Raw genomic sequence first — 19,230 nt, forward strand, 5'->3', positions numbered from 1 at the left:
AAGGGAATTACAATAGTCCAGACGTGAGGTGATAAAAGCATGAATAAGAGTTTCCAAATTGGGTTTGGAAAGGAAAGGCTTAACCTTCGACAGGCGTCTGAGGTGATAAAAAGCTGATTTTACCACCCCATTTACATGACCTTCAAAAGTAAGAGCAGAATCAAGTTTAACACCAAGATTAGTGATTGAACTTTTCAGATGAGAGGTCAAATCACCAAAATCAACATCTGGGGTATCAGTAGAACGATGCGGGCCATATAAAATTACTTCCGTTTTGCGACCATTAAAATTCAAAAAATTATTTGCCATCCATAATTTAATATCGCTAAGACAGTCAAGCAGTGGTTGACATGGGGAGGTATCCAAATGACTAAAAGGTAAGTAAAGCTGACAGTCATCGGCATACAAATGAAATGACACTCCGTGTTTACGAAAAATCGCACCAAGGGGGGAGTAAATACAGCGAGAAAAATAATGGCCCAAGGATAGATCCCTGGGGCACACCCCAAAGCAGAGGGGCCACAGAGGAAGCGGCCAGCCCCAGCTTGACACAAAAACTCCTTTCGGAAAGATATGATTTTATCCATGACAATGCCAAATCAGAAATTCCCACACAGTGGTGTAAGCGGGAGATCAGCAGGTCGTGGTCCACTGTGTCAAATGCAGCTGTCATGTCCAATAACACAAGCACAGCATATTTACCACGATCAGTAGCAACAAGAATGTCATTCATAACTTTAACAAGAGCTGTCTCCGTACTGTGAAAGGGCTTAAAACCAGATTGGAAGATTTCAGACAGTTGCGAATCGTTCAAATAATCCAACAGTTGGGTATGTACAATCCTCTCCAAGATCTTGCTTAAAAAGGGAAGCTTGGAGATAGGTCTAAAATTTGACATAGTAGAACTATCAAGGCCAGGTTTCTTAAGTAAGGGGTGTATGACTGCATGTTTAAACCCACTAGGAACTTGACCGGTTAACAGACTAGTATTGATAATTTTCAGGATATAAGGTCCAATGATGGGAAATACTTTTTGGAGAAAGCGGGGAGTAACAACATCATTCGGGGAGCCACAGGGCTTAGCATGTAGCACCAACTCCTCTAAGTCGCGCAGAGAAATCGATGCAAAAGCAGGGAATAGGCTTGAGCAAGGAGGATGCATGGCCGGCTCAACAATAGGTGGAATCAGAGGCCTCAGGCTAGCAATCTTGTCCACAAAAAAGGTAATAAACTTATTGCACATAGCCTCAGAGGACGGCAAAAGGTTGTAACCCTCCAAGTTAAGTACAAAATTAATCGTATTGTATAAAACACGAGGGTTGTGAGAGTTGGCCGAAATAAGTTGAGAAAAGTAGGAGTGTTTATCGGCCTTAACTGCCCTCTGATAAGTTTTCCAACTAATCTTTAGGGCTTCCAGGGAGACATGCAATCTGTCTTTTTTCCATTGTCTTTCACATTTCCTACATTGTCTTCTAATAGCTCGGGTACGATCTGTTAACCAAGGACTAGTCTTAGATTTACATTTTCTTAGTCTCAAAGGGGCAACAACATCAAGCACAGATTTACAAGCAAAGTCAAAATACAAAAGTAGGTCATCTGCAGTGGGCAACTCAGGGGCATAAGACATTAATTTGTCAAACAGTATAGAAAACCGTTCGGCAGAATCAGAGCCAAAGGCACGATAACATCGAACAGGTGCAGCCTGATTTGCAAAAGCGTTAGAAGGAGCAATATCAAATAAGATAGGCATATGATCAGAGAATACTGCATCTTCAACCCGTACATTGCAAACAGATAAACCATGAGATAAAACTAAGTCCAGTGTGTGACCACGTTCTTGAGTGGCACCACTAACAGATTGGACAAAATTAAAAGAGTTCACTAAGTCCAGAAAGTCCTTGGCCAGGGGCTTCCCCGGACAGCAAACGTGAATGTTAAAATCACCAAGCAGGAGGATCTGGTCATACCGTGATGCACAATCAGCAAGAAACTCTGAGAACTCTGATAAGAACACCTTGTTATATTTCGGCGGGCGATAAACAATCGCACATAACAACGAAGGCGAGTGGCCCAGTTTACATAAACAGAGTTCAAAACTGGTGTAGCGAGACGAAGGGAAAAGCTGCTTCAAGTCCAAGTGAGCCTTAAAAACAACAGCAAGCCCTCCTCCGCGACCAGAAGCTCTCGGAACATTAAAAAAGGTACAGTCAGCGGGTACTAGTTCAATGAAAGCGCTTAACTCACCGGGAGAAATCCAGGTTTCAGTCAGGAAGAGTAAATCCAGAACACGAGAAAGAAAAAAAATCCTTCAATATGAAGGTCTTGTTGGCCACCGACCTGGTATTTATTAGACCCAGCCTGAGAGGAACTGGGTCCAAAACTTCCGAGGCATTAGCAACCAGATCCACCGGTCGAAGATTTTTCTTGTCAACTCCGCGCCAGCGCATATGTCGTAGAGGAGAGAGTTTTGCTGGACCATTTTCGAAAGACCCAACAACAGGAACCAGCCAGGAGTCCACCGGATCCAAGGCACGCAATGGCACCAATAGTCGCGGACAAAAGCGGCGGATGCAGCGGAGCTCATGGGGAAAATGAGAAATCCAGGATTTCAGCTTCACAAGACGACCTCCACGGTTACCCCGTCTCCTGCGTCGCTTCCGCAGATCCGGTGACGGTGGTAGGGAACGCCAGTACGGTGGTATTGGTTCCAGATAGGGAGGAAAAAAGCCTTGGTTGTCATATTCAGGCCGGTCAGACATCCGGATGGATAAACCTATTTCCAATAATGTCTGGCGATCATAGGAAAAAGTACAGCACACATGTAACACAAAGTTAACTAAAAACAATAAAACAAAACAAATAAAGGAGAGCGATAGACGGCGTGCCGAGCACACAGGCGCCATCTTGCACGTGATCGTGTTGTGTTCAATAAATCACATTTTTGTGATTGTGTGTGTGTGAAAGAAACTTAGAAACTGAGAAACTTACATTTTATGTAAATGATGAGTAGGAGAGGTGAAGTCGGTCTACTGTCTGTTTTCCTTTGGTTGCGTGCGGTGCAGTTGGAGCTGGAACAGCTTGTTTCAGACATCGGCTGAACCGGCTGACCCGCATAGAGTTTAAGATAATTAAAAGTACCAAGAGCCGATGTAGAAGAGGAAGAGTGTGTGTGTGTGTGTGTGTGTGTCTCCAGCTTTGTCTGCTTCTTTTTTTTAAATATTTTTTATTATTTGAGATATGTTTTGGATTTAAAAACTGAATCTGAGACAGTGACCTGACCCAGGTGTATTGTTTCTGTCTATTTTATGTTGTATTAATATCCATCCATCCACTTACCCAATTGTTATTGGGAGGGGGCTAAGCCAATCCCAGCTGTCGTAGGGTGAGAGGCAGTCTATCACAGGGCCGTGTGTAATTAGCAGCAATACTTTGATTTTGTTAATACAGAGTTAGGTGAAAGAGTATTTTGTCAAGGAGATTTGTCACTTTCTCACCTCTGTACATTACACTACTTCATTCAGATGCTCCCTTTACGTTTCTCCACAGTATGCCTCCATCTCACCCTATCCCTATCATCCTGCGTGTCCTCCTTCACTGCATCCATGAATTTTCTCTGTGCTTTCCATCTGTACATCGTATCAGCCAGCTCTCTCTATTATTATTATTTTTTATTTTTTTTGTTGTCCCATTTGGATCTTTAGCCATCAGAATTGTTGTCTTAAGGCCAAGAAAGATGCCAAGCGGATTTATTTTACCAAGTGGATCATCATGGCCTTGCCATATTGGTCCATTTGATTGACCTTTATTATAATTATGTATTTATTTTATTTTCGGTTGCTACAAACGGGACAGACGTGACTGGGGGATAGGACAGGGAGACAGAATGAAAGAAAGAGAGGGAGAGAAAGAAAACCAGAGGGGAGAAGAGACGGTGAGAAAGGGGGGAAGAAAGAAAGAAAAACAAACAAAACACCTGGATCACCTGTATGGAAAAAAAAACAGAAGAGAAAACAAACAACAAAGAGCAACATAATAAATACAGCACCATCACAATAAACTAGCTAGCAGTAGATAACAGTAGATACTAAATATTAAACGCTATTGTGCAGCACGCAAGATAGACAGCGCACAGTATGCTTTGAGGTAGCAGCCAAGAAAGGTGTAGTCCGCGTCTGTGAACACCCGTGTGCACACCTGTGTGGATCAGCATGCTTGTATTCAAATTGTTTCGCCATGTAACGATCTGCTAGGGAGTGTGGGGAGCCATAGCCCCGTCCCCCAGGGTATGAAGCAGGCATGGAGGAGATCCAGGCCCCAGAGTACGAGGACCCGAGGAGGACCACCAAAAGGGGGGAAACTGTGCCACCCTCCTGGGAAGAGCTGAGTAGAGCCCCAAACGAGAGGTCACCCAGCAGCTACGGAGCAGAGGCCAGAGGGGGTTGCAGTGGCGTGCCCGCGGGCTCTGCCGGCAGCCAGCTGTGCCAGAGAGGACCGAGCTTCAGGCCCAGAGGCCAGAGGGCACCCCACCCCCAGGAAGGGGCCCAGCCGGGCCACAGGCGCCAGGCCCCGCCAATCGACCACCAGGAGTGAGCCGGTACATGCATGAGCGCCCAGCCCCAGTCGACAAGGACCACCAACACACCAACGTCTGAGGGCATCAGCCACCGGCAGGGAGTGTGGTGAGGGGAGACAGGCCTCCGTACTTTGGAGGGCCTGAGATGTATCTATTTATTATCTATTATACACACCTGTCTCCTAACCACTCTTTTCTTTGTCTGTAGAAACAGTAGCACAGTTAACATCAGCACCCTGTTGGCCAACAGTGGCAGAAACTGTTGTTAACCTGGTCCCATATCATGTCCAGTATGGAAGTCTTATTCTTTACAATTCACATACTTGTTTTTGGCAAAGACTTTACAACGGACGCCCTTCTTGACACTGCGCTCTCCATTTATCTGGGTTTGGAGCTAGTGCAAATAGAACGCTAACAGGGGATATGAAATCAAATGTGAGGATGTGATTACGGCCATTTCTATACACAGTTCATACAAGTTTCACACAAGACAGATACAAACTTTATAAGATTTATATATATCTTTTCCATATGGAAAAGATATATATAAATCTTGTACGTGCTTTGGAGTTTGTACGTGTTTTGTGTCTAGGGGCCACCGTATATATTTATATATAAACATATATAAATAAAACCACAGGTTTTTTTTTTACATTAGTAATTCGTTTTGTGCATAATTTTATATTGTTGTTAATAATAAATAAATTAAAGCAACAAAACAACCTGAAGAGCCGGTTGGGAGCCGAAAGAGCCGGCTCTCTAAAAACAGCCAGAAATCCCATCACTACACTCCGCACTTTGAATACTCCGTTTGCCTGACAAACATCATCTATCAGATGTGGCATGCTTCTTATTTCTATAAAATACTACAAAGTGTAAGAGCCATTTGGACACATATATGGCTGTTACAGTTACAAGCTGAGTCAGTCTTTGGTAGACTAGGCAGGTGAGGTTACAGCTCTGTGGCTGGTTGTCCAATGCTCCTACAGGGAGGCATATTTGGGAGTGCCGTGCTTCTTGTTTGGCAAATGAGCTGTAGTAGCCACACCCTGAACTGCAGGACGTGTGATGCTTTTGGGATCTTGTATCAGTTTCCCAAAAGTTCTGAACTCCAGATATATAACATTTTTGCCAGCTATTGTATGTTTTTTTTTTTTTTACTATTTTTCCCAGTGCGCATTTGAGGTATTTTCTTTCATTTCCAAAGGACAGAAACAAAGTACTGACCTGATACCAATACCAGCGTTGCTATCAATACTATTGATATTTGTAGCAATTTGCGAACCTATTACTTTTTACTAAAAGAAAAAAAAAGACATTTTTAGAATAAATTTTTTTTCCTCCAAAAACTATCCATCTATCCATCTCGGGAGAGGAGGTGCAGCTGCATCTTCTCCGGCTGGGTTCTGGCTGTTGATGGCTCCTTCTGTCCCCAAACTGTCTCTTCGGTTTATTGCCAGCTTTTGTTTGGCTCTTCTTCTTATCATTAAATATCTCCCCCATTAGGCTCTATTTCCCGAGAAGCCAGAACAGCTATTCACCACATTGGTTTCCCTCCTTCCAAGCTGATTTAACATCATTTTGCCTTGGTGCCTTGTTTGCGCTGCAAAATATTCAGCGTTGGCAAGTCTGCACTTCCTACACAATGACATCAGTTTCTTCCTGGAAGGAAAACAAAATCCCTCCAAATAATGCCTCTACATAACTTACTTTATCGCTTTTGTATATAACAACATTCTCATGATATTAGTTGTTTTTTTTAAACATACACTTGTTAACATTTTTTATCTCACTATTTTTCTTGGGTTGGCCGTGCTTTTCTGCTATTTTGCTGTCTCATCTCCCATAGACATTCCTGTTTTGCATTTTGAAAAATGTTCTGGAGGAAACCTGCCACTCAGCCTATGTTCACTGGCACTGGCAGTTGGAAGGAGGCTGGGGTTAATGACTGCGCTTGTAGCCCAGCCGCACAGCACATAACTGTGGCGCTGAAGATTGAATGTTGTGTGCCATCTAACATTTAATCAAGACCATGTTTCCCCCTCATTCATTTTAGTTGCCCAGAGGCCAACATAACACCCCATATTAGCTTGAACACGGAATCATTAAAGAGTCACAACAGCATTCAGTAGTAATAGTTAATGTTACTCTGATTGCTCTCTGGTTACTTCAAGAATAGTAGGAATTTAGGAGGTTACATAAAATTTATTTTTTCCTTGTAAAAGTAAAAATTGTTAAAATTAATTCTATATACTGGAGTCAAAATTAATCGAAGATGATGGGATTTTAAACATTTTATTAAAATAAAAGACAAAAAGAAAAACAAATATGAAATATGTACTACTGTCTATATTGCATTTATAGCTCTCTCCACAGGAACTCATACATAGTTACAGTCAAATACTTGTGTTTTCATCAGTACTGTGGCAGACATCATATATTTCTTGTTTCTATGAAATATATTTTCCACAGTGTTGTGCGCTTTTACATAGCCTGGATGAAACAGCACAATATGAAAGGCTGGTACATCACATTGAAGATGTAAATTTAGAAGTTCATCTTAGGAAATGCATATGCTGTTTTCTCAAATAATAACCTGTAGATAAATCATGAGTCATCATTTAACGGTGAGGGTGGCACAGTGTATATAAGACTGCACAAAAAGACATCACACTGTGACATTACTCATCAGGTTCTAAACTAGTATTTTAATATTCTTTAGTTATTCATTTTTAAAACCTTACATACTGCTCATCGTCTGGGCCTTCAGAGTATGGTCTGAGTCCATTTGAACAAGAATTCCCTCATAATAACATACAATTACATCTGAAATTAATAAATGGATGATTAATGCTTAATTCCATTTACAGTGTGTAAAATTTTCACCACTAGATGTCAGTAGATTGCACTTTGGCTTTCTAACCTCTCCAATTTGAGTGCATAATCGTAGCATTGGTGACCCTGCGGGACATGTTTTAGTCAGCCATCAAAACATTAAATTTAGACTGTCTATAGATTTATGCCTAAATTCATGGCGTGTTTCTACTATAGTCTGGATGGACCCGCTTTCTGTCCACAGTTTACCTCAGCTGTCAATGCCGACAAGCTTTAGAAGCGTCCATCTTTATTTACTCCGGAAGATGCTTTAAAACTTTGACTCACTGACAAGTGTCAGACGTCTTTCACAGAGAAGCTCACTTCTGACTGATGACAGCAATACTGAGGTGAGTTGTCGAGGATATGCTGAACTTTTTTGATGCTGTTAGCCAGTGTTAGTCTCTGTTAGCCAGTGTTAGTCTCTGTTAGCCAGTGTTAGCTGCTGTAGTGGAGTTTGTGAAACTACCTTTGACGTGGAGGAAACTTGATTCTCTGATTCTTAGTGAATAAACTTATACAATGTGAGAATGTAATGAAACAGTTTATCAGAGGGAACATGTGATTTATAGGACCAGTGTTGGGACTAACGCGTTATTAAGTAACGCGTTACAGTAACTACGTTATTATTGTGGTAACGAGCACGGTAACTAGTTATTATGCCAAAATCAGGAACGCGTTACTCGTTACTGGGATTTAGATAGGCTCGTTATTCGTTACTTCGTGTGGTGGCATCGCGGAGCTTCCACAGATTCAGTAACATTAGCAAGTGGTGGAGGCCAGCAGGTGGATGAAGGAAAGGGGAGGCAGGAGGAGAGACCCGAAGCGGCCGCCCGTCCGAGTGTCAGGTGAACTGAACTTCAGGTAAGAAGTTATGACCTGCAGTCCATCTGGGTCAGATATAAACCAAGTTTAGGTGGAGTTTATTTTCGTGCTAGCTAGCATGACGGAGTTTCTATACAGCTGGGTGGGAGCTATGTTACTGATGTTGAACTTTATTTTGTTCATAGGTTAGTTAGTAGAGTTGCCAACCGTCCCCTAAAAAAACGGAATTGTCTCGTATTCAGAGAAATTATTACGCGTTTCGTATTGAGGTGAAAAGGAACAAAGTTTGTCCCGGACTTCAGCTACAATGAAAAAGACACAAAGCTGGAGTTATTCTGTCTTTGCTGCACAGCTGCCTCTTCTTCGCTCATTCTCTCATCAGCTGATCAGCTTTTCTCTCGTGTTTGTTTATCGCTCACTTTGCGCCAGAAAGAGGAAACCAGCGGATGTCGCGCTAAACAACAGCAGCACTTTTAAGCTTGATCAGCTGTTGTTAGAATTTATTTAATATTAATTTCTAGTATCAGCTGATGTTTGCTGGAGCCACAGCTGTAAAGCTGCTGGTCATGATGTCGGTTTGGTTATCTGGTGAGAGGGAAACATGAAGATGAAACCAGGAGATGTCCTTACTGAATCATCAGAGCTGAACAGGTGATGGAGAAACAGGTTTACCTTTTAGGTGACATGAATGAGTTGAAGTTATGAACTGTTTCTGAGAGACAAATAACACCAGGATCCTTTTCTATGTAGCTGACAGCTGGTAACTGTGCAGGGGCGGGTCTAGCAAAGTGTTGCCAGGGGGCCAGGTAGGGCATTAACAGGGAGAGGGGGGCACAAAGAAATACTTTCTTATTCTCATTTAAAATGTCTCGCTTTTAAAAAATAATTATCTGAATCTTACAACAAACGATTGATAGATTGATACATATATACCATCAGAACAGTGTACATCACTGTCACAACAGCGTTTGTTTTCATTCAAAGGCTTTATGATTTTTGCTATAATGGCGGCCGGTCTCTAGTCAAAATGCCCGGGCCGATTTTTTGTCCCAGTCCAGCCCTGTAAGCAGCTCATCTGCAGTCTGGTGTTACCTACATCTTCCTATTCAGAAGGCAGAATTTCCCAGTTCTGAGTACAATCAAAGCACCACGACTGCAGTTTTTGTGTTGGATGCAAAAACACAAAAACTGGATGTAAAAACATGACGCTGTGACGTAGGCTAGAATCATGGCGGCGGTCAACGACAGTCCAGGCGTGGGATTTCTCTCGTGGAAATATGCACATTATTTCTTTCCTTTCTATTGGTAGGTGGCACAGTGCACTGTAGCAAGTAAGCAAGCTAGAAGACTGGCAGTCTGGCTGGGTATCCAGTTACGGAAGCAACACATTAATTCTGAGTAAAACCAAAGTTACTTTCCCTAGTAACTAGTTACTTTGAAAGTAACGAGTAACCTGAAGTAACTGAGTTACTTTTGATAGAAGTAACTAGTAATGTAACTAAGTTACTAATTTAAAGTAACTTACCCAACACTGTATAGGACACTCGAGCCCAACATTAGCTGTTACAAAGTTAGGTTATGAACAAGTGTTGTTGTTGTTCAGTGCACTTATACCAGCTCCATACAGGAGGGCTCAGTGTCTGCTGGCAATAAGTTACTGAAACAATAACAAATGTTTATGCACATTTTCATGTGTTTGAGCCCTGATCTCACTTCAACAGATAAGGCTTGAGGTGAGAAGGAAGAGAGTGAATACTTTACAGGTAAACACAGTTAAACACTAAAAATCATTAAAAAAGGATCATTAATACTATTATTTTATTACATATATTACATACATATTTCTAAATGTTCGTTATAAGTATTCATTCAATATCAATTAATTCTTTGAATACAAAACTTTTCCCACACTGACTGAGATGGCAGGTTAGATGTCTTTATAACTTACTTTTATATATTGTGGGTATTTGTGCTTGCCCAGTTAATAAATAAACCAGTGTATGTCCAACACAACCTTCAATAACTTCACTCCAATTAAAGGAGGTGAAAAATAGGATATCCTTGACTTTCCGTGTTGTGTCCTTCCTCGTTTCCCCTCAGATATTTTCCTTCTCTCTTCCTTTCTTTCACTGCTCCTCTCCTTCTTTTCCAATTAGCTGTATTTTTTTAAACCTTTATTTAAACCGGAGAAAATTGGTTCACATATTAGACGTTCATAAATTGGTGTCTACCGCGCTGATAGAGGAATGGAGAGAGAGCAGGGAATGTACAAACCTTTACCTTAGAATGTGAAATAGGAAAACAGAAGAAATGAGGATGAGCCAAGAGTTTCTGTAAAATGGAGAAAAGTGAAAAAGTAAATGAGACCGATCGTGAATCAGCATGCAGCTGGCCTCTGCAAATCTCAGCTCCTCCCATCTGTCTCCTAAGTGATAATTATGTCTGTCTGTGCACCGCTGTATCTGCTCATTTTCTTTCCATCCTTCACTCTCGCTCCTTCACCAAACCTCTTAACAATGATTATCTATCACTTAACCTGTCCTTCTTGTTGTCTCTTAAGCTTTTTTCTTACATTCCATCTTCAGTCCCTCAGTTTTCTACTTTTCTACTGCCCGTGTCCCTGCTGAGTGAGCCAAAGAAGAAGAAGCGATTCTGAGCTCTTTGTGCTTCCCTGCAAGCTACAATGGAACTTTAACCTGTTGTCTTTGTTTAAGCTCAGATTTGGGTGTAAGAAGGATGCCATCAACATGTATGTCTGTCCCCGGGTTTTCTACAACATCTGGGGTTCAAGTTGTACAATGAAAACTGAGCCCCGAAAGTTTGTGAAGTCAGACAAAAACTTCTTGTTACACTTGCTGCTGTATAAATTGGTCTGACAGGAGATCTCCTATCTACTCAGCTCCAGATCTACAAGTGTTCTAGTGTGGAAAAAATAATGGGAAAGTATATTTTTAAAATGACTTGATTTGGTTATTTCTATATCACTGAATATATAATATAAAGAAAGTAAAGGTTGAAGAATAAGTGGAGAATCTAAGGAACACAAAAAACATAAGGCTTTGTCTGAAAAATAAACTATAGCAGCAATGACATAAACAGTTATTAACATGAACAATTAGGGGTTCGCACATTTGCACAGAAAGCACAGAGCACCGCACCGTGCAGAATATTGTGTATGTTTTATTGTTTACGGCCAGAAGCTAAATAGCTGTAGATATTCTATTAAACATTAATGATTTGTGATTAATTAATGTGAGTTAGCCAGTTAATCTCTGGCTCTCTTCCACAGAGTGTCTTTTGTCCTCCCTCCTTTCACCTTAAATCTTTCATCTGTAAAAAAGCAGCTTTTCCTTCCCACTGTCACCAAGTGCTTCCTCACAGGGGGGTTGTCTGATTGTTGGGTTTTTACCTCACAATATAAAACACCTCCAGGTGACTGTCATTGTGATGTAGTGAAAAACAAAACAAGCTTATATTTTTTTAACCTAAACCATAATATTAAAAGTATAAATTGCTATAAATGGGATTGCAAAGCTGTTTAAAGTCCAGCAGCAGCAGTTAGTGACTGCAGCCAGCTGTGATGCATGTAACCATGAGAGTGTTAAACTAGGAAAGATGAGCCATGTGCTCACTTTTCCCTTTTTGGTTTTTAGTCAATAGCTCTCGTTGTCGGGGATCTTCACTCATGCAGTAAATGGCTGAATTATTATAGTACCTCCTTTTGCCCATTTTAGATTTAATCACTGGGAGAACATGTTGCATTAGCATTTTGCATTTGTAAAATCCTCCTTTCTGTCATTGTTCTGTTATTTTATTTGTGCATTATCCTACTGGAAGGGGGGAGTGGTTGCTATGGCAGCAGAGATGGAAAGGCAAGAATTTTTACTCTTGGTATGAACAGATTTTACAAGACATGGTGATATTATAAATTTTATTTATAGCACATTGCAGTACTGTACTGTGGAATTCAGCGTGATTTAAAAGCTTAAACCTTGTATGAGGTTACAGACTCTGTGTACTTCAGCTAATGCAGGTGACTGGAGCCGTTTCAACTTTGGTTTGAGGCTCTGGAAGATCATTTCTAGTTTTTCAGGCCTGAATAACAGCAGGTGTGAAAGAGGAAAACCATATGAGACAAATGGACAGTATACCCATTACATGCACGCTTTCCCTTATTTTCATATGAGTGGTCAGGTGAAGGAACAGTGATGAAGAGTGTCGGGGTCACTACTTAAGTAATCTGTTCTGCTGCTCGTTGCATTACTTCCTCTTTACACTCTAAAATGACCTGAAAGACATTGTCACAGATTAAAAATATAAACCACAGTCTCACACACCAGCAAAATTTCCCAAAGTTCCAGAAGTTGGGATTGGATGCACTGCACATGCTTGCAAAGAGTTCTGTTAGCACTACAATGTGGTTGTTTCTGTCCTGGATGTAGTTTCCCCTTCATCATCGCACTCTTGTTCTTTTGTGGAATTAAAATGAAAGCAGTGTCTATATCTCTACTCCTCAGTCCTTCTGCACAAACTGACATCAGCTCAGTTCAATCGAGCGTCTGTGGGATGTGCTGCACAACCAAGTTAAATCCACCTTGCAACTTACAGGATCTTAAAGGATCTAATGGTGCCAGATACCACAGCACAGCTTCAGTGGAGTCCATGCCCGGACGGATCAGGGCTGTTCTGGTAGCTCAAAGTGGACCAACACTAAATCATGCAGGTGGTTATAATGTTATGCCTGATCTGTGTGTATATATACACACACATAACTGAAACAGCTTATTTTAGAAAGTGGTTAAAGAGAAGTGCAGCACCGAGGTCCGGTATAAGAGAACTGAGCTGTGAATCATGCAAAGCTACTTTAGTGTCCAAAAATAAAAATAAGGATCTGAAAATGAGCAATAATAGGCGCCCTTTTATAAAAGCCACACTTATTTTGGAGTCATTTTTTGTCTGCCAGTGTTCAAAAAGAGTTGATAGCGTATTTTAAAATGCACGACTGTTGTCACAGTTGTGTTCATACTTGAATACATTGATACGGCCTTTAATCTGTGATCTACAGTGTTATGATATTCTTTGCTGACAGTTAAAGAGAGGCTTATTTTTTTCATCGCTTGTTTCATAAAGCTTCTAAAAACTGTCCAATAAAATTGTACTCATATCCCTGTGAAATCCCACCGGGAGCCACCACAGTGTCTGTAAATCAGCCCTCTAATCAATATTAACAAACTAGCACCAGGATTTGTCTCTTTATAAAAATCACCCGAGAGTCCTGACTGCCGGGTTTTCAGCTTTGAAAAGCTGGGAACAAAATAAAGGGCTTTAAAAATTTCTGCTCAACTGTGCACAGGCTTGTCATCATACATTTATCAACTGGCTATTGCAGATTAGAGCAGCCTCTGTTCAGATCACACTCACGGTGTATAATCATTAACCAGCGATAAGAGTTCCATATACGTAGAACACACAGGTAGTCGAGCCAGTTTATTTGTACACCGTAGTCTACATGCAATCAGGGAAACAGCCCGGTGCCACACAGTGCTTGATTCAGGGAAGATGTGGTTTCTTTTTTGCAGTCGGTGAGGATTCTAGCATCAGTGACTGATATATAGCGTTAAGGTTCAGTAGCCAAAGAGAACTGCAGTAGGTGTGTGTGTGTTTCATATTCTCTGCATGATTTCAACCTTTCAAAAGCCCTTAGATATTAAAGCTGCATTAATAAATTTGTGAACACCAGGGCTCTGATGATGATGATGATGATGATAAGGCCAGGAGTTAGTTTTCCAGTTCATCCCAAAGCTTGAAGTTGAATGAGGTTTGTCTCGGAACTGCTGTTCCAACGATCCTTCAGTTTTTTCAATTCAATATCATTCAATTTTATTTTATTTACAGAACACCAAATCATAGCATGCCATCTCCGGGCACTTTACATGCTAATGTCAAGTCCTTACAGTGTTACAGAAAAAAAAGGAAACATTCCCTTTGGCCACAGTGAGGAGAAAAAGAGGGAGGCTGGCTGTCCGCCGCGACAGTCTGGGGTCGAGGAGAGCAAAGAGAGAAAAAAATATTACTGAGCCGCAGACACCTGCAGGAAGGCAGAGGCAGAGAGAGGCCAGAGAAGAAACAGCACCAACAACAGGAGAGACAAGTCACAAGGTTCATAACATACAATAGAGGATTTAAATGCATGGAGAATGAAAGGGAGGAGAGGTGGTCGGTATATTTTTGTGGTTTCACCAGGAGGCTGGGCCTACAGTATAAACACCTGAACCAGCTCTAACTCTAACTATAAGCTTTATCAAGAAGAAAAATGAGGCTGATGGCAGCAAAGACAAATTAAGTCTGTCTTTACTAGGGATGGGTACCGGTATCCGGTGCCATGATGGCGGTTCTGACATAAACGGTAGTAACCAGACCGAAAAGCAGCGCACATTTTGGTGCTTTTTTTTCCTGAGATGTCACACACTTCGGATTCTAGCCAATCATTTTACCTTTGCGAGTGTAGTAGGCGGGCCCAGGTACGTACGTTCTTTTAGAGCAGAGCTACAGATTAAAAATGCCCAAGACGAAGCGGTCAAAGTCTGGCTGTACTTCACAGCAAAAGATGCAACAAGTGCTTTAAGCTGATACTGTGCAAAGGAGGTAACTCCTCGAATCTGATGAAACACCTGGTGACTTATAGCATTTTGTTAAAAGCCGAGAAATGCGCCGTATTTGATAGCTTGCTGCGAGACCTCACACCGAGCACATCTACTGCGGGTGTGGTGCCTGTTATCGGATCCGGAGTTAGCAACATCCCCCAAAAACCCGAAGAGGAGAGTCCTGGCCCCTAGCCCTGCCAGTGTAGCAGGAATGATGAGGATGATGATGCAGCAGCAGCCGTTCTTCTCTGCGTGAGTAGCTTAATGTTGTTCGTGTGTAATTTACGTTGAGTAGGCTAACCACGTTATTACATTAATGCATGTAAGGTGAACTAGCAAACAGCGTCGTAGTTACATGCGGCTGTCTTCTTGTTTGATGGCAGATGCTCCCTTCACCCTGGCCAAAAAGGCTAAAATGACCAAAGAAAAAGTGGAAAACAGCTAAACATGAGAGGTTTTTGGACCAATTTTGTGTTCTCCATTCTTTAAGCACCGGTTCGAGCACCGTTTAAGCACCGGCACCGTTTCAAAAGTACCGGTTTGGCACCGGTATCGGATAAAACCTAAACGATACCCATCCCTAGTCTTTACTGGCCTCCACAATCAAAAAGTCCCATCCAATAAAGCAACTTTGGTGTGTGGTGGAATGACAGATTCACATCACATATGTGCCGCCCACACCTCTGAGGCAGCTGGATGAGCCTGTCATGTCAATATTGCCCAGAATCTCAAAGGAATGTTTCCAGCACGTTGTTGAATCTATAGCACAAAGTGAATGAAGAGTCATGAAGTGACCAGTGAGTGCATAAATATAATATATGTCATCTTACTGGCCATGAAGGTATTTCCATGCATCTCTATAGTTATCTCTAAAGTTATTTACCTATTTTCACATGTGCAAAAAGGTGTGTGTGTGCTTACATGCAAACATCACCACTGCTTGAACATATATGCCTGTTTCTATGCAGTAATACATGAGTGTGACTGTGCTAAGGTATTACGTGAGGAAGGTGACATGAAAACTGAAAAATGGGAGCTAAATAAAGTTGAAAAGTATGAACTGGATTGGGAAAGGAGGGGTGAGGATGACAAGAGCAAGGAAGAAAGATGAGTAGAGGAGACAAAAAGGACAAGGCAGGAGATGTCACATACAGGATTTTGCTTGTGTCAGACCATGTGTGAGCAGTGTGTGTGTGTGCGAGAGGGATAGACAAGAGGGGAAAGGTTGACAAGCATATGATGCCATCAGGTGACATTTAGTTGACAGGGGCCATGCAACAGATGGGGCCGTGGGTTGAGAATGAATGTGCATGTGTCCTTACCCATGGCGGTCCTCATTGGTGTGTGTGTGTTGGGCATGGGGACACCTTTGGTTTCAGAAGTGATGTGACACTAATTGGTCCAAAAGGTTGCAAGGTTCAAGTTACACGGTGGTCATGTGGACATCATGGCGATCACGGTCAAAGTTTGCAGTTGCTCTGGCCTTTCAGTTATGTGAACTCTTCAGCTTCTTTTAAGCGCCGACCCTTTCCTTCATCACAGAAGTACAGAATACAGAGTTCAAAGGACACAGCTGGAAAGAAGCGGGAGACTAGCACCATATTGTGAATAACGCTTCCAGTATGCTAGTTCTGGGTAGGATATGTTGTGTTGGGTACCCGGGCAAACTGGGATACAGGACCTCCTCCTGTCAGGAATAAAAAAGTTTGCTTTTTGAAAACAAACTTATTGGCACTCACTGGTACGCATTCTTTTTGCCTTTGAGCACTGTCAACGTTGAGCGGCACAGAAATTGTATGGAAAACAAACTGCCTTTCACAATGTGCTCATCTGAAAAAATTTAAATATCTGGGCTTGACAGTTGTCCAGATGACAGCCTGAATGAGGAGGGTAACGACACCACAGGTCATTCCTGAACAACAGATCTTTGGGAGAGTGGTATCTCCACGCTTAATAAAAAGAAGGGAAACGTGTGGTTGGAGAAGGTGCACAAGCGACAGGATCACCACAACCTTGAGAGGAAAGTTGATTCAAGAATTTTTGAGTTCTTCACCTTCTGTCAGAAGCATCTTACCAGGGAGAAAAAGAACTGAACTTTTGTTTAGTGGTCCAAAGTAAATTTTGGATTTATTTTGTAAACCAAATGTCCTAAAGTGTAGAGGAACAGTGAAGAGGAACAAAATCCAAGGAATCTGGAGTCCAGTGTGAAGGTGCAACAGTTTACAATGATTAAAGGTGCCAGCTGTCTGCCAAACTTGTCAGCACGTGCTTCCATCTTTCCATCCAAGCTTTATGGAGATGCTTGGATGCTCTTCTGATGGGACTTAGGACCTGCCCACACTGCCAAAACTACGAGCCAATGTCTTGCCGACCATGTTGTTACTGTTGTTGATTGACCAGCAAAGTAACCCATTGCGAACCCCACATGACATTCATACAGTAATTCTGATAAAGGAGCTCCAGCCTTGTACTGAGGGCATAAATTAATTTGGATATTTCTATAAAAGAGTGATTTACTAGATTTTGGATTTTCATGAGCTATGAGCCATAATCACCAAAAAAAACCAATATACAATTTTTAGAATAAAAGTTTTGCATCTTCGAGAGACACTGTAGATGTCTCGTAGCATGTCTATAGAGAGACTGCAGTGTGAGCAGCAGCATGCATTCTGCCCATGTGTCTGCACAGGTCTACAGGTAAATTGTTGAGCACAGGCCACTGGATTTGTTACTAACACTCTGCAAGTGTCCCATTCACAATGACTGTAATGACACATGTTAAAAATGGGTTTGTTGCCTAATTGACTCTTTTGTCTGTGGCTGAGTGTGTGACATGCAGACATGCACAATGTGTGACATGCAGGGTGAAGTCGTGGATAGAGTTATTGATCACTGTTGTTCCATCAGACGTGCACAAGATGACTTAATAACTTGTTTGAAACATTCTTTGTGAAAGTAAACTTTTCATAAAACAAACTGATATTTGCGCCCTCACGGTTCTTGATGTCTGCACTTTTAGCCTCTGTATCCTTTATGATCACAGTCTTGGTCGTCTTTAGTTGTTTATCAGCCAGAAACACAATTTGAAAGTTCCTGTGGTTCAATGCAAACATTTCTCAGACTGATTTGCATAACTTACAAGCACTTCTGTTTTATTACACTATCTTTAGGTCCTGAATGTATGGAACTGCAGGTAAGTTGACTTTAATCCTGGAAAAAGTGAATGAATTGTTTCAGAAATTACAGTTACAATACAGCGTCACACAGGGCAGGGCAATCAACCGCACCTCAGGTCATTAGCACAGTCATTATGTCCTTAATTGATGTCAGTACACAGAATCTAAGAGGTTTCATGCAGTGTTTCCTGAACAATCATATCTTAGGAATTAATAGTAATATGAATAGATTTTCATACCTCAAACTAACTTTCAGTAGCAGGATGATGGTCAGAGGCCTTGTGTTACCTTTTCACCATCCAATCCAGCCAGTGTGGTCAAACATCCCAAAGGGGAAATGCTTCTACATGTCTATTTAACACTGCAGCATTCTATATGTAGACTGGAATAAACCTTTAATATTAAGGGTTTATTTCAGGTCAATCACAGGGTTCTGTGCTTCCAACTATACTTGTCTCACTACAGAAGCTTCCTAGAGGCAGCCTTAAAGAATTCAATGTGACATGATGTCTAATTTCTTTAATTCTAACTTCAGAAAACCTGAAGTTGTATTTCATTAAAAAAAACAAAACAAAACAAAACAAACAAAACAAGGTGTCTTACGAGATATTTTGCAACTGTCTTCAGTAGTACTGTGAGAAACCTTAGAGCTGTTCCTTAACTCACATTAAACCAGTAAAAATTTTTCTGATTTTGGTAATGAATGGAAAATCGTTACCTGTGGTTGGTATGTATGTATGTATGTATGTATGTATGTATGTATGTATGTATGTATGTATGTATGTGTATTCCATTGGGCCATTCTATATTATGATATTCTATTGGTGCTCAGTTGACCTGTCAAAAGGTGCAAATATATACAATTGTGGGATTTGTCTAAAATATTTGTATGCTCCATATACACACACACACACACTTCAGTGTGTGTCCTTAAAAGTGGGCCTTAAATAGGACTTAACTGTTGACCATTTTAAATATGCTCATGAGTACTGAACAGCAACAAAGTCTATGTCTCCTTGTTGCTGCTGCTGAGCATATTTATTGCTTTGGGGTGTTTAAAACAGTCATGTTCTAGCATTTCTGCTCACTGTGAGGAATGGCTAGCTCAATGGTTTGGAAAACGGCAAAAATGATTCCT

The sequence above is a fragment of the Perissodus microlepis genome, chromosome 2 (genome assembly GCF_051167445.1).
Source record: "Perissodus microlepis isolate ML-2025 ecotype Zambia chromosome 2, ASM5116744v1, whole genome shotgun sequence".
Lineage (NCBI taxonomy): Eukaryota > Metazoa > Chordata > Actinopteri > Cichliformes > Cichlidae > Perissodus > Perissodus microlepis.